Source organism: Talpa europaea (genome assembly GCF_964194135.1).
Source record: "Talpa europaea genome assembly, chromosome: 1".
NCBI classification, from domain to species: Eukaryota; Metazoa; Chordata; class Mammalia; order Eulipotyphla; family Talpidae; genus Talpa; species Talpa europaea.
Genome location: NC_140073.1, coordinates 56,125,513 through 56,142,712, shown reverse-complemented (window position 1 = coordinate 56,142,712; position 17,200 = coordinate 56,125,513). Strand labels below are relative to the sequence as shown.

The 17,200-nt window shown below is 39.3% G+C and overlaps 1 protein-coding gene across 3 annotated transcripts in view; it reads left to right on the top strand.

Annotated features, from left to right (window-relative positions):
* DLG2 (discs large MAGUK scaffold protein 2) overlaps positions 1-17,200 on the top strand; it is a gene marked incomplete at both ends in the record, with an annotated part of 1,956,162 nt that overhangs the window by 38,244 nt on the left and 1,900,718 nt on the right. The gene's annotated exons all lie outside the window — the stretch shown is intronic.

Here is a 17,200-nt window from a genome sequence, read left to right as displayed (position 1 = left end):
TTTGGTTTAATTTTGTCTGTTCCTTTGTTTTGTTTCCTTGTATTTCATGAGTGAAATCATCCGCTGTTTGTCTTTCTCCTTCTGACTTATTTTACATAGCACAGTCCCCTTCAGTTCCATCCATGTTGTTGCAAATGGCAAGATTTCATCTTTTTTTTTTTTATAGCTGAGTAGTTTATATACATCTTAATTCATTCATCTGTCATTGGGCACTCTTTTTCCAGAGTGTGGCTTTTGTAAAAAGTTCTAATGAACACAGGAGTGCAGTGATTTCTTCGAATTAGTGTTTTTGCATTCTTTGAATATATGCTTAGCAGTGGAATTGATGGATCATTGGGTAGTTCTATTTTTTTTTTCTTTTCCAAGTCTCAGGAATTTTATTTTATTTATTTTATTTGATATAATTTTTACATCATTTTTCATTTTTGTACAATGTATGCATTTTCTGGATCAAGAAGATGTGGTTCATATACACAATGGACTATTACTCAGCAATCAAAAAAGATAAACTCATGCAATTTGCAGCAACATGGATGGAGCTGGAAGGGATCATGCTCAGTGAAATAAGTCAGAAAGAAAAAGAAGAATACTGGATGGTCTCACTCATAGCAGGAATTTAGAAAACTTAAATAAAGGACCAGAAAAAAGACTAATTTTAATAAAGTAAAAATTAAAACCAGCAAGCAACTATAAACCAGAGATGCACTATGGGGGGGAGGAGGAAGGACGGAGGGATTAAGGTCAAAATAAGGGGGGTGAGAGTTGTATGGGGAATATAACCGAGATGGTGGGTCTATTTTTCATGTTATGAGGGACTGGACTATACTATACATTCTCAGCAACAGTGTACAAAGATTCCTTTTTTCCCCACTTCCTCCCCAATATTTGTTGTTTGTGTGTCTTTAATATGTGCCATTCTCACAGGTGTGGGATGTGTCCCATTGTGGTTTTGATTTACATTTCCCTGATGAGAAGCAACGTTGACTTTTTTCCATGTGCTTGTTAATTTAATGATGTTTAGTTCTTTTTCCACTTTTTGTTGGGTTGCTTGTTTTCTTTTTGGAGAGTTATATGAGTTCTTGGTAGATTTTGGGTATTGGCCCCTATTCATATGTATTATATGTAATTATTCTCTCCCATTCAGTAGGGTGTGTTTTCCCTTTAATGATGGTTTCTTTTGCTGTGCAGAAGCCTTTCATTTGATGTCTTTTTTGCTTAATTTTAATTTTGATTCCTTAGTTATTGGAGTTGAGTCCCCACAGACATCTGTGAAGTCAGTGTATGGAGTGTTTACCTATATTTTCTTCTATGTATTTTATGATTTCCAGTCTTACATTAACATTGCTTTTTCATATTCTATTCCTTTATTTGTATATCATTTCTGTACACATCTTGTAGGATCTTTCAGCAAGTCTATCAGTGTCATTTTTTAAAATATGAAAATATTTTGTTATTTTATACTATTTTATTTTTTAAAATTATATCTCATTTATATACTTATTAATGTATTATACATATACATTATATAATATAATATATATTATATAATATATATAATTTATATATGTACTCTTATATAAATAGTCCTCTGTGCTGTCCCCTCCCTCATTCTTATCTCTACTCCTCTACTTCCCTTTTGCTCTCCTTTCTTGGATATTTCAGATCTATGATCAATTTAAAGGATTGATTTATAGTTTGTCTTTGTTTGGTTTTTCTATATTCCCCATATAAGTGATACCATCTGGTGTTTGTTTTTTTTCATTCTGCCTTATTTCACTTAGCATAATCCCGTCCAGCTCTCTTTTAGGCTATTTTAATGAAATCTTTCAAGTCCTTACTCAAAAATTTTATTATTGAGGTTAAATTTAACCAATTTAAAATTCAACCTACTCTAACTTCAATTCTAACTCTACTTTTCATCTTATTTATCTGTTTTAATTAAAAGAACAATATTTATTACAGTTTAACATGCATGTTTTATATATTTTTATGTTTATGTTTTAAGCGCTCTGATCTAATAAGTTCTACGAAGACAGGGATTTTTGTCCTGATGTTCGTTGACATGTTCTAACACCTAGAATAGCATTTGCTACATAAAAAGCACTTAAAGTGGAGGAAAAAAATAATAAAAATTACTATTTTCCTATCTTGACATTTTATCTTATTTTGTTTTTTATTGAGGCAACGTTAGTTTGCCTCAATAATGTTATATATGATTTAGGGGTATAGGATCTCCCCTACCACAACATGCCCACCACCAAGACACTAGTAGTACTCCACCATAGTATATTGTACCTCCTCCCCAGTTAGCTCTCCCCCTAAGGATTGTTATTTATCAAAAAGTTTTTCATTATTTTTTACTTATGTCTAATTGAGGTAATCTTGGCTTACTCCGATTAGGTATTGCCCCATAGTGCACCCACCACCAACTGACCCATATTCTACCATCATAGACTGTAGGGTAAATAAAATGTCAGGCTTTTCTGCCCTTCCGCCATCAGGATAGATGATGGATCCTTGTCCTGAATGCATGCCTGATGGCGGGCACCTGGAATAGGGTGTGGGCATAGGTAGATGGGATTCAGCTGAGCTAAGACTGTGCTTTTTAAGGGCGGCGTCACGGGGGGATGCCAGCAGCACCAGTAGCAGCAGAAGCCGAAGCCAAAGCCGAAAGAGAAGCCGAGAAGCAGCAGAACGAACGCTAGAGAGCCCAGATAGAGTGAAGCCTCCCAGCCCCCCAGCCAGCACCCCTGCCTGCAATATGCCTGGTGAACCCCAAATAAAAGACCTGCAAAACTACTGAGAACTCTGACTCCTCCTTTACCCGGTCTGCATGGGTTCAGAAAACCTGCACTGTGGCCAGTCCTGCCTCTACAATTGGCGTAAGTCGGCAAGATCCATGCAGACGGGTATTGGAGCCCTCCGAAGACCTGGAGGGACTAAGGAGAACAGACTGTGTGTGCCTGTGATGACGCTGGAGGCGCCATGGTGGCACCGAAGGTAGATACGGTCCGGAGCTGTGGGACGAGACCTCGCATGGAGGAGACACCCGAGAGGACCAGGCAACGACACCGGAAAGGACCAGCCAATGACCCCTGAGGCAGCAGGCTTCTGCTGACGCAGGGAGAGGCCAATGGACATGGACTGATATAAACTTGGACTGACAATCCCGCCAGAAGGCGGAGGACCTTGGCAGGTTATGTTTTTTTTTTTTTTTTTGAGAATCTGGGGGTGGCCAGTGGGCCTAGATGGCCAAAAGCAGCCTGTTATGCCCAGCAGCCAGGTGGAGGAAAAAGCCAACTAAGAAGGCAAAAGCTGGTACTGATGCTAAGTTGAGAAGCCCTAAGCGGCTGTTAAGCAGCCTGGGTATGCTGAAGAACTGTGAGTCTCGTAAAATCACCTGTGGGTGATGCCCTGCTCATTCTTGAGTGAGGGTGAGGAGCTGAGGAACCTGTCCTTGGGGGATGGGTGGGGAACGTGGCTTGGGGTGGAGCCCAAGCTGAATGCAGAGTTTGGATCCCTGACCCAGGTGCTTGTGCAGTGGGTTGGCCTGAGTGCAGGGGTCTGCGAGTCGCATTGGTGGCTATGAAGGCCGAGTGTTGGAGCGACTGCAGACAGAAACCCTGAGGGTTGGCTATTACCCCCAACAGAATAAAATTGCCAATCCCAGAGCTAGTGCATCCTGGGGGTGGATGCTGTGTGTGCCTTGTAGCCGAGACCACAGCCAGAGAAGGCCAGGAAGCCTGACGGCTCCTGGTGTGATATAGTAGATGCCGTGAGTGATTCCCCTCCCTCGTTTGAGCAGTGCCTTAGGCAGCAGATTTGGTGGCTCATCTGCTGGTACCAATAATTGTCTTTTGCACTTGGTTGGTGCCCTGCCTGGACTTATTTGTGTTCTGTTGTATTTTGTTATATTGTATTTTGTTATATTTGATGTATTTGCTTTTGTGGGCCATGGCTGCATTGTTTGTTTGCTTAGAAAATTGTATACTCTGTATTGTATAGACTGTATGGCAGAAAACCCTGAGTGGGTGGACTGTAGGGTAAAGAAAATGTCAGGCTTTTCTGCCCTTCCGCCATCAGGATAGATGATGGATCCTTGTCCTGAATGCATGCCTGATGGCGGGCACCTGGAATAGGGTGTGGGCATAGGTAGATGGGATTCAGCTGAGCTAAGACTGTGCTTTTTTAAGGGCGGCGTCACGGGGGGACGCCAGCAGCACCAGTAGCAGCAGTAGAAGCAGAAGCCGAAGCCGAAAGAGAAGCCGAGAAGCAGCAGAACGAACGCTAGAGAGCCCAGATAGAGTGAAGCCTTGCTGGGGGCTGGGAGGCTGGCAGGCCTCCCAGCCCCCCCAGCCCCCCAGCCAGCACCCCTGCCTGCCATATGCCTGGTGAACCCCAAATAAAAGACCTGCAAAAACCACTGAGGACTCTGACTCCTCCTTTACCTGGTCTGCATGGGATCAGAAAACCTGCACCGCGTCCAGTCCTGCCTCTACATAGACTATTGTGCTTCCTTCTCTCTGCTCTTTCCCCTCTATCACCCACTTCCCAATTCATGATTCAGTTTGTAGTTAACTACCTAGTGTTAGTTTTTTTAGCTTCTGTTTATCAATTTAGTTATTTTATAGTCCACATATTAGTGACACTTTAGTATTTATCTTTCTCCTTCTGACTTTTTTCACTTAACGTTATACTTCCGAGCTTCATCTGTGTTGCTGCAAATGGCATGCATTTATCTTTTTTGATCTCTGTGTAGTATTCCATTTTGTATATGTACCACATCGTCTTGATTCACCCGTCTGTTCTAGGGCACTTAGGGTGTTTACATAGTTTAGTTATAGTAAATAGTGCTACAATAACACAGAAATGCAAATTAAAACTACAATAAGCTAGGGCCTCCCTGATGGTGCAGTGGTTGAGCGCTGGGTTGCGAAACTGCCCGCAGCCTCTGCAGCGCCGTTTCGATCCCCGGCTGCTCCATGGCACGCAGCCCTCTCCTGCCACCCGCTGCTCCCCTCAGCAGTGTACTTCGGTCCTTCTGCCTGCTCTGCTCCCCGCTCTGGCTCTGGTGAATTCTCTCACCCTCCTGCGCTTCTGACTGTACCCAGTGCTTGTATAAAAAAAAAAAAAAAAACCTACAATAAGCTACCATTTCACACCTGTAAGAATGATCCATATGGAAAAGACCAGAAGCAACAAGTGTGGGCAAGGATGTGCAGAAAAGGGAATCCTCCTACATTGATGGTGGGAATGCAGACTTGTCCAGCCCTTATGGAAAGCTGTATGGAGTTGTCTCAAAACATTAAACATGGATCTGCCATTAGACCCAGTAATTCCATTCCTAGGCATCTATCAAAAAAATTCAAAAATACTAATTCAAAAGGAAACTTGCACTCCCATGTTTATTGCAGGGTTTGTTTTGATTTGACTTTATCTGACCCTTATTTTGTTTCTCCATTGTCCACATATTTGACACCATCAAATATTTGTCTTTTTCCTTGTGATTGCTTAGCACAATCCCCTCGGTTATATCCATGTTGTCACAAATGACAATTGTTTCTCTCTTTTAATATCTGAGTAGTATTCCATTGTGTATATACACCACTTCTTTCAAATCACTCATCTGACTTTGGATACTTGGGTTGTTTCCATAACTTCACTACTGTAAATTGTGTTAATGAAAACAGGAATGCATTCTTTGGATAAATATCAAGAAGTAGACTTACTGGATCATATGGTAGATCCATTTTTAACATTTTGAAAAATTGCCATACTCCATGGGGCTGGACTAATCTACTTTCCTACCAAAGTAACTAAAATTCCTTTTTCTCAACATCCTGGCCAATGCTTGTTGTGTCTGGTCTTTTAGACAGAGGCCGTTCTCACAGGTGTGATGTGGCATCTTATTATAGCCTTGATTTACATTTCCCTGGAGATAAGGGATCATGAGCATTTCCTCATGTGCCCATTGATTGTCTTTATGTCTTCTTTGGAGAAATGCCCAACTCTTCTGCCCATTTTTCATTGGGTTATTTGTTTTGTTTTTGTTGAGTCAAATTAGTGCTTTGTAGATCTTACATATCAACCCCATGTGAGATACATGGTGTAAATATGTATTCTCCTAATGAGGTTTTTGGAGGTAGTACGGGATCTTGGGTTCACCCTGGGAAAAACTTCACTGCAGCTCCTGTTTTGGTGGCATGCGGCGAGTTTCCCCACCAGACAGAGACATTAGTTATATTTAAAGAGCAGGTTTATTAGGGAAAGGGACGGAAGAATGAAAAACACTTGCATAGACACAAGCGGGCAGAAAGAGCTGCCCCGAAAGGGACAGGTTTGCTCAGAGGCCTGCATGCATGGTTGCAGGCGGGCAGCCTTGAGGAGAGCAACCTCTGCTGAGGGAGGTCAATGAAGAGAAGTTCTAACATGGACAGGTCATGGGCAGGCAGGAGGCTGCTGCCCTGGGGAGGGAGAGAGTTGGTGAGAAGAGGCACCTGCATAGTCACAGGTGGGCAGAGGGAATGCTGTCACAGGTGGGCAGTGGGAGTGCTGCCCCAGCCAGTGCAGAGACTGCACTGATCTAGTCCTTTTTTCTTTGGGAGGGCTCACTCCTTCATGGAGTGGCTGCTTGTTGCTGATGTTGGGTAACAGGCAAAACTAGAAAGGGACCAGAGACTCCAGGGTGGGCCCAATCTCCATATCTTTCCCCTCAGGTCTGTGCTCCACTCCCTAGAGCATCTGCTCCTGCTTGGGCCTTATGCCTTGTGATAAGGCTCTGGTGCCTGAGGATCACAACCTCTACAGCTGGGTTAATGGTCATATTATTTCCCTCCATCCCCACCTCCTTATGTGAGTCAGGTTTTAGTCTTATAAGGCCTCCTTTCTAGTTTTTTTTCACTCTTGTCCTCCATTACTCCATTCAGTAGGGTGTCTTTTTGTATAGGTGCTGTTTTCTCTCACTGTCCAGAAGCTTGATGCTTGTCCCAGTTGTTTATGTTTGCTTTTGTTTTCCTACTCTTGGAGAGGAATCCATAACATTTTGATGGATATGCTTCCTAAAATTTAAATTCACTCATACCCAAGCAAGATATATGTACACTTGTATCTTATATGTGCTAACTCATACATTTGCATATTTTCACTCCTTTTTAAATGTCCTAGAGCTAAACTGACTTTTACTCTTTGAAACATTGATTCACTGTTGAAATTATTTACTTAGACATTTTTGGCTATGAAATGTCATGTCAAATGATTGTGCTGTGATACAGAAAGGTATAAAGAATAATGAATTTATAGTCTAAAAGAGGAGTTTGAAAACTTTAAATCCTACTTTCAAATCCAGAGGTAACCCAGTCAGCCTTCTTTCCAATGTCATGTTGTCATTTATGCAAACTTACAAAAGGAAAAACAAAGCTGATGCTGAGGATAGTACTGTTTCAAAGAGGAAGCCTCCCTCATAATTTCCTTTTGACATAAAGTAAAATTTCTCATTTTGTTAAATCTTAGCTTCAGAGGACCTTGCACAGTTATTGAGTGGTCAAATACTTAGGTATCATTTCATTTGTTTGCAAGTCAATTTGTACACAATTTTGTGTAGGTCTGTGGGGGTGTCATTCTTCAACATGGTATTTCTAGGAGGTGGCTTAACAATGGAGGTGGTACCCTATTCTTTAGTTGTAATTCCTAGTTAGATTGAATCTAGAAGTAAATTTAGAATTATAACTGGAATCTTGTTGAAGTTACCTGAAATGAGATGAAAAGAAAGGAAAGAGAAATGAAAAGAAAGCACAGCATATCAAAAAGTAGGTGCTGTTTGGAAAAGAATTTATTTCTCTTTCTCTGTAGGCATACATGTGTGGGTGGGTTTTCTCAATTCTCAAGTTGTTGTAAGTAAATTGGCTGTAAAGTAGTCACCAATTTTTTCCTAGTCCTGTAAATTACTTCAGGTATCAAGCTGAGAAGTCTGTGGGGCTTTCAGTAATAGCACATTATTTCATATTATGGCTTTTTAAAAGCAGAGTCAGAAACGACCCAAATAGTTCCATTTACATATGAATTAAATTCCTTGGGCATTTCCTGGATTTTATTAGCAATTCAACAAGAAGCCTAGTATTAGTAGATATGGAATAATTACAAAAGAATGGGAGGGATAGAAGAAAGAGGCACTGAGTTGATAATGTAGAATTTGGCTGAAGTGTTCACTTTTTTTTTGTGATTAGAGGGCATGGATCAAATTTTAATCCTTTAAAGCAATTTAACTTTTGTATTTTTTGTATTTTACTAACTGTTCCATTGCAAATGTCTAATCAATAGTTGTTTTGTAAACCATCTTGAGGCATTTAAGTGGCATTTTCTAAATCATGTATTTTCATGGAGCCCATTAGTGTATATTATAATAACATGCTGATAAACAACGATACCCCTTAACTGTATGACAGTAGGCAACTAAGTTACTTTTTGAGACCTAGTTTCCTACCTGTTTAAAAAGGGTCACTAAGGCTTTGTAACAATATGCCCAGACAAGACTCTTCTAAAAAAGTGTCACTTGGTTTATGGTGACTAAGACCAGTTGAGGTCCTGTGGACTTTGGGAAGTTTGTTTCACTTTGCGAAATGTGTTACCATTATTTAAAGAACGCATATTGTTGGTTTAAAACACTGTCATTGAATCAAAGCTACAGATGTGTCTCTTCAGGTGTGTGTTGGCATACCACATCCAGCACCAAAGCACCCATAGTAACCGCACTGTGACCCTTCTCCAATTTGTTGCCCTGTGTTCCCCACCCCTGCTTCCCCCTAATCGGGTAGCCTCAGTTTTATAAGATTTCCACGGTTTAGTATGGGTTTGGTTTCGTCTGACACCTTGTTTTGTTTCTCTACGTTGTCGCACATCATCCATTAGTGTCTTTCTCCTTCTGACTGTTGGCCTCAGCATAATACCTTCCAGACCATTCATGTCACAAATTGCAGGATTTCATCTGCTTTAATAACTGCATAGTATTCTATTGTGCATATATGCCACATCTTCTTTATCCACTCATTTGTTTTCCAGCACTCAAGTTGTTTCCATAACTTGACAATTGCAAATAATGCTACAGTGAACATAGTAGTGCATATATCCCTTCAAATTCATGTTTCTGCATTCTCTGGCTGGAGACATAGTGAATTGGGCTGGGGTCCAGGAGCAGAACCCCAAAATCACAGTCCTTGTGATACTGAAGTTGCAGGTTTTCAGGTCTAGCCTCCCAGCCAGGAGCGGATAGATCCCAGGCTGCAGGGGCAGTGCCGAGTCCCAGCCACTAGACCACCGCGGGTTGGTGTCTCACGAAGCTGCAACAGGAACTTTGTGGACGCTCAGGCAAACAAGCGAGAAGAGGCAGATCTGTTTAGAGAAAGAAAAAGTTTATTGAGGGAACAAAGGAACAGATATAAAGTGGGACTCCCAGGCCACGGAAGCAGGCAGGGAGGGCCAAGGAAGCCAGAGTGGAGTCTGCCTCAGGGAATATAGACCTTCTTTCCCTCATTATTCTAAAGCTCCAGCAGGCCCTCCCTCTGTGATTGGTTAGTTCTCGGGGGTCTCACTCACTGCCTAAAGATCTCTGTGCCCAGAACTAAGTCTCTGTGTCCCAGCCCTGATCTTTTTTCTTTATTGTCCTTGTCCAGGAATGTCCTGGTGTCCCCTGTCTTGGGGTGTGTGATTAGTCCCCTTTGGAATTTGTTGCCCTTATCTCTGGAGCCTTCCATAACTCTCTTGAAGTCTTTCCTATTCTGTTCTAACCCCGAGGGCTCTCGTTTGCCTGTGTCTCACTTGATCCTTGTGTCAGTGAGGGAAGAATTCAATGTCAAGAGCAGACTTAGACAGAAAAGCAAGAAGGTTGTTGTCATCCAAGGAGAAAGACAGGAAAATCTGTCTGAACAGAGAAGGGCGCCCCTTGGATTCTGACTTACTGCCTGTTTCTAACTAACTTCCTTCTTCAATAGGAGTGGGATTGTGCAACGGTAGATCTCTATTTATTATTTTGAAAAACCTCCTCCATACTCTTCTCCATAGGGGCTGGACCACTCTAAATCCCCTAAAACAGGGAATGATGGTTCCTTTTTCTTCACATCCTTGCCAACGCTTGTTGGTTCTAGTCTTTTTGACACAGGTCTTTCTCATAAGTGTGAGTGGTATCTCTCAGTGGTTTGGATTTTTGTTTCCCTGGTGATAAGTGGTGGTGAGCCTTTGTCATCTGTCTGTTAGTTATCTGTATGTCTTCTTTGGCGATGTACCTATTAAGTTTTGTCTATTTTTTGGTTTGGATTATTTGTTTTCTTTTTGTTGAGTTGTATGTTTTCTTTGAGGATCTTGGATATCAGCTCCTTTGTATTTTTACTTTCAAAATTTACTTAGATTTATTTTTATTAACATTGGTTTACATCGTTGCTTGTATTTTAAAGGTGTAGATCTCTCCCTTCAGGTGTTGTTACTATACCACATCTACCACTGAAGCATCCAGAGTCCGTTGCCATAGTCCATTGTGCTCCCTACCTACATAATTCTTGATCCTCCCCCTTTCTGTCTCCCTCTGTTAGCCTCAGTTCTATAGTCAGGTTACTAGAATTTGTTGATAGTTTGGCTTTATCTGGCCCTTTGTTTTATTTCTCTACCTTCCATATGTAAGTGACAACATGTGATATTTGTCTTTCTCCTTCTGACTTTTTTTTCCCTAGTGTGATTCACTCTAGTTCCATCCATGTTGTTGCAAATGACAAGAGTTAATCTTTTTGATAGTTGAATAGTAGTCCATTGTGTGTGTATGTATGTATGCACGTATGTATGTGTATATATTTATACACACACACACATATATGTATATATCTATATCTCACTTCTTCCTGACCCATTCATTTGTATTTGGCAACTTAGTTGTTTCTGTAACTTAACTATTATAAATAGTGCTGCAATGAACCCCTTTTTTCTAGTTTACCATTGTGACCCAAGAAAATAGTTGATATGATTTCAGTCTTTATGAATGCATTGAAACTAGTGACCCAACTGTGGTCTTTCCTGGGAAATATGCCATGTGCCCTTGATAAGAATGTTTACTCAGCTTTTTTGGGGAGAGTGCAGTGCCCTATAAATGTCATTGAACTCATCTGGTTTAATTACTTATTTATGGCTGTTGTTTTCTTGTGGATTTTTTGTCCAGTTGATCTCTCTATTGATTCTATGGGTGTTAAAGTCTCCAAATACAATTAAAAAGGAAATTAAATCAGAAAATAAGTAAAATCTTGAGACTAATGGTAATGAGCAGGGAAGTTATTAGAATTTATGGGATGCAGCAAAATAAGTTTTAAGAGTGAGTACAATTGCATTATAGTCCCACAGTAAGAAACAAGTCTAATCCCTTGTAAATCATTTAATATTACATCAAAAGAAACTTGAGGGAAAGGAGCAAATAAGACCTAAATTTAGTAGAAGGAAGGAAATAATAAAACTTAGAGCATAAATCAATGAAATATAAATAAAAAAACATAAAAGATTAGTGAAACTGAGTTGGTTCATTGGGAAGATATATAAAATCAATAAATCCTTAGCTAGCTAAGAATGAAGAGAGATACCATTAATAAACAGAATTAGCAATGAAAAAGGAGAAATTATTGCAAATAGCATAGACATGCAAGGATCATTATATAAATCATAATAACAGATCCTTTATAAAAATAAAGGATCATAATAAGTCACTGCACTAACAAATTGTATAAATTGACAAATTTCTACATTACACTACACTAACAAATTGAAGAAATTGACAAATTTATGAATCAAGACTAATCCAGGAAAATACAGAAGAATTCAATAAGCTGATCACAATCATGGAAACTGAAGCAATAATAAAAATCTCCCCTTAAACAAATGTCCAGAATCAGAAAGATTTATAAGTTAATTCTATGAATCCTTTAAAGAATAAATTAGCTCATTTACTCAAATTATTCCTAAAAATCAAAGCAGAAATGCCTTCTGTTTACATTTTATGGAGTATTACTCTAGTACCTAAAGCAGACAAAAAGCATGAGAAAGCTGCAGACCAAGACCCCTGATGAATACTAATTTAAACATGTTCAAGAAAATGCTAGTAAATTGAATTCAATAATACATTACAAAGATGATATTCTTGGCCATGTGGGACTTATCCATGGGCTGCAAGGATAATTGAATCTATGCAAATTAATAAACATAATTACATCAACAAAGAAAGTATAAAAATAAACACATTGTGTATAGATGCAGAGAAAGTGTTTGACAAGACAGTGCACTGTATACTAACACAAAAATCTGTTACACTTCTATGTACAAATAAGGAGCAAGAGGAAAGATTAATTAGGAATTTAATTCCATTCACCATTATATCAAAAAGAGTCAATGCCTAAACATAACCTAACTAAAGAGGTGAAGAATTTATGCAATAAATACTACAAGACTCTAATAAAGGATATTAAACATAAGACATAGGATATAAGGCATAAAATGATAGAAAGATATTTCATGTTCATGGATGGGGAAAATCAATATAGTCACAGTGACTCTTATTAAAAGCAATATATGATTTACTGTAATTCCCATTAAAATCCCAATGATTTTTTTCAAAGAAAAAAGAAAAATGTACTAGAATTTTAATGAAACCATGAAAGAATAACTATGGCAGTTCTGGGGGAATAGGGGAGAAATGGAGGCATCATGTTACCTGGTTTTAAACCGTAGTATAAAGCAACAATAATTAGAACAATATGGTATTGGGTATATATTAGATACATGGCTCAGTGGACCAGAATAAAGTCTCCAGAAATAAATCCATGCATATATCAATTCCTAATTTATGACAAAGGAACTGCAGCTATACAATGTGGAAAGGTGTGGGATCCTATGAGCTGACCACACATGGGCAACTGTGATCTATTTGCTATATGTGAATCACAGCAGAGCTGTCCTCGACTACCTTTGGACAATACCCCTTACCACGAGGCAGTCCTGGGGAATGCCTGGGACACCTAGGCTTGATTACATACTAGCTCCAGGGTGGTCTCAGGATAACTCTGCCTGTGATAACATCAGCAGGAGAATTTCTTTAACAAATGGAGATGGAAAAGTTGGATGACCATATATAAAAGAATGAATTTGGAACACTAACTTTATACACAAAAATGAACTCAAGATTTATTAAAGTCCTAGATGTAAGACCTTCATTAATAAAATGCATCAAAGAAAGCATTTGATATGTTTCATGATATCATTGCTAGAGATGTTTTTGTAGACTCAACCCTTATTACAAAGGAAATAAAAACACAAACAATTGGGATTAGGTCAAATTGTATAGCTTTTATATGGTGAAAGAGAATAAAAGTAGATTAAAAAGACATCCTACTGAATGAGAGAAAATATCTACACATTATACAACCAACAATGGGTTAATATCCCAGACATAAAAATAACCTCATCCAACTTCACAACAAAACCTACAAAAATGGGCAGCAAACTTGAATAGACGGTTCTCCAAAAAAGGTTATACAGCAGTTATATATCCAAAGGATATGTAACAAAATGCTCAACATCACTTTTAAAAAGTAAGATGACCAGATGGGGGTAACATGGGGAATGGGAAGCAAAGCAGAAAGGGGTGCCATGGGCTGTGGCAGAGATTATGTATGCTTTGGTGGGGGGTACATTGTGGTGACACACATCTGAAGAGGTGTGAACCTGTTCCTCTAAGTCATATACAGCGGTGTAAACCAGTGTTCTTCAAAAAAGTATTTTTTCAAAAATGAATATTATTGTGTAACAAGTATTTTTCAGCTCTAGTCTGGACAGCTGCTTGAATTAATAAAATTTGAACAAGGAAAAATTCACTCATATATATTTTTCCTTTATTTTCCAAGTCACATGAAATCCAGGTCATTTGAATTGCCTTAAAATACTCTTGAATAGAAACCAAAAGAAAAATAAGATAAACACTATGGACTTAAAACAATCAAACCTTTTTTTTTTTTACTTAGGGTGTCAAGTTTGAGATATCAGTTCCTGATCAATCTGTTACAGGGCAGGGAGAGGGGCATCCCAGAACCCCCAAACCTGCCTGCCATCCACTGCATCAACATAAAACATATGAGACTTTAATGGGAAGGAACTTTAACACAATTAGGAAATAACACAGGAAAGGCAAAGAATATAGTTTCTAAATCAAGCACCCAAAGTCACCCAGCCCTTCATGGGTAAAAGTCCACCCAAGCAGGATTGGCCCAGAGCAAGGCCCGAAAGCTGCTCCAAGTCTAAAGCATCTTCCAGTGGGGACCCACAGAAAAGGATCAGAAACAACCAGACAAGTCTGGGAGGAAAAGAGCAAAAACAAAACCAATATAAAAATTGCCATTGTCACCTCCCCACAAATCTCACCACATCTGTTTCACCCAGTCCACGACCAAAAGGCAAGCGCAGTTTCTTCGCATGTCTCTCTGCTCCACGTGCCTCCTCCAGGTCTCCTTCTGGCTCCATCCTGCTTCCTTCCTTCCTCAGTCCCTTCTCCTTCTTCTCTTTAGCTCCACCGTCCCTTGGGTGGGGCAGGGAACCTGGAACTTCCCCTTTTCAGGGAACCACCCTGTTGTGAAACCAATAGTTTATCACATGAATATATCAGTAGCAAATTGCAGAAGAGTTAGTTCTGTGAGCTTTTCTGTTAAGGACATGTCTTTAATGAGTACTCGTCTTTTATTAGTAATGCTTTTGCTCCCTCATCAACTCGCACCATCTCGGAGTATGAGCTCCCCTTTGAGGCTCCTTCCATGTGTGCCCACCACCAGAGAACCTGCAGCCAACCAGAAACCCTTGTTTTCCTCCCTCTTTGCTCTCATCTCTCCCATCCCCACCCCACTGTCCACCTCAGGTTGCCCCCATCCCACAGCCTATTTATATTCCTAAATACTCAGAATTATCATTATCCAACAACCTTCCATATATAATTAGTTACCATGTCCTATCAATTAGTTTCATAAATATCTTTCATGTACATCATATGGTCCCTTTTGAATGATTCCATTATTAGTTGATGTATTTATCTGTTTAATTTAAAATTTTTTAGCCAGAATTTAGTTGTTTTTTTTTTTAAAGATTTATTTATTTATTTATACAAGCACTGGGTACAGTCAGAAGTGCAGGAGGGTGAGAGAATCCACCAGAACCAGAGCGGGGAACAGAACAGGCAGACTGACGAAGTACAGTGCTGAGGGGAGCAGCGGGTTTGGCACGAGAGGTCTGTGCGCCTTGTGGGACCCTGGCCAGTGGCTGGGGATCGAACCGGTGTTGCAGAGGCTGTGGGCAGCTTCGCAGCCCAGCGCTCAACCTCTGCACCACCAAGGAGGCCCCCAGAATTTAGTTTTCTTGTTGTTTTCCCAACAACTACTTTCTTCTTCCTGGTAAAATACACATCATGCTCCTACAGAGTATGAAGTATGAACAAACCAGATTTGTTCATGTATTCTGTATTCTTATTCTATAATGATAGGTGCTATTTATTGAGTGCTTTTTTGTGTTAGGCACTGTGCCAGATGCATTATAAACATCATCTTTAATCCTTATACCAAACCTGTAAGATAGGTACAGTCTTCCATGTTAAAAGAATTGATCAAGATTGAAGCTTCCTGGTGGTTGCATAATCTTTCCAAGTTTTGTATATCTGATTAATGGGTGCAAAATAGGGCTCAGGTATGCCTGTATCTAAGATTGTTTTCTTTTTATGCAGTTCATTCCTATTAAGTAAAAATATTTATTCCTTCATCTATCATATGAAGACTTTCATTATTGAGTGCCTATGTTCCTCTTCTGCTACTTTTGCTGCTGTCTTTATTATCCCATAAAGTAATATTGAGCTTATCATACTTTCAGCTTTTACCGAATACCTAGTTAGATATAGAGCCAGGGACTGTTTTCAGTGATAGATATAACAAGATGAATAAAGTTACATCTAAAGAGAAGAGATGTAAACTACTAAATACAGTATCATATCATAGATACAATTGGAAGAACTTCATATGAGACACAGTGATAGTGCAGAGTAGGAAGTAGAGGCTGGGCTAAGGAAGACTTCACAAAAGAATAAATTTTGATCTGAGTCATGAAGGATAAGTCACAATTTTCCAGCATCTTTTAAAAGATTTTAAGTGGGCAGAGCAGAGGAAAATGAAAATAAGATTTTAGGGAAAGCCCATAGGGTGCCAATAGGCTGGGAGAAGGAGGTGGCATAGGAAACCAGACTGAGAATGGGCATCAGAACAGAGGGATAGTTCTGGTTCCATGTTGATACCTACCATGTTGGTAGTGTGTATTCTCTGGTGAGAAAAATACCTGCAAAGCAGCCCTAAGTATACATTCATTTTCTTCAAACCACCAATTTTCCCCCAAAATATTCATGATAATTTTTGGTTTTATATTATACAGAATTATATATATATATATATATATATATAAAATACGCATAATATTATATAAAAATTTTATTATCTTTCTTTCCTAATAGAATTGTTTCTATATTTTACCTGTTTTGTTCATTTTTGTGCACCTAGTATCTAGAATACTGCCTAACATAAAATAGATAAGCACAAACATTTCTTGAATGATATCAAGAGATGTGAACAGGCATTTTAAAGATCTCTTAGTCTCTACACATTGATCATTTATTTTTATTTTGTTTATTTTTTAAAAAAATTTATTTATGCATACAAGAACTGGAGTGCAGACCAGAGGTGTGGGGGTGGGGAGAAGAAGTGAGATGATTCACCAGAGACAGAGTGGGGAGCAGGCAGCGGATCTACTGAAATACACTGGTGAGGGGAGCAGTAGGCGAGACAGGAAAGGTCTGCTGTGCCATGTGGGATAGAAATCACACTGCAGGGGCTGGCGATAGCTTGTTAACACTGAGACTTTAACCCTTATATCACCAGTGAGGCCCTCCTTTTTTAAAGAACATTGATCATAATTGGAGAACATTGATCATTTAATAGAGATACAATTTAGAGTATATTTTGTATGTAGAAATTATTTAACTCTATGGAATGAAAGCATGGGCTCTGGAATTAGCCTTCTTGGGTTCTGATTCTGATTTTACCACTTTCCGTGTGTGACCTTATAAAAGTTATTTACTTTCTAAACTGTGTTGTAAAATGGGGAA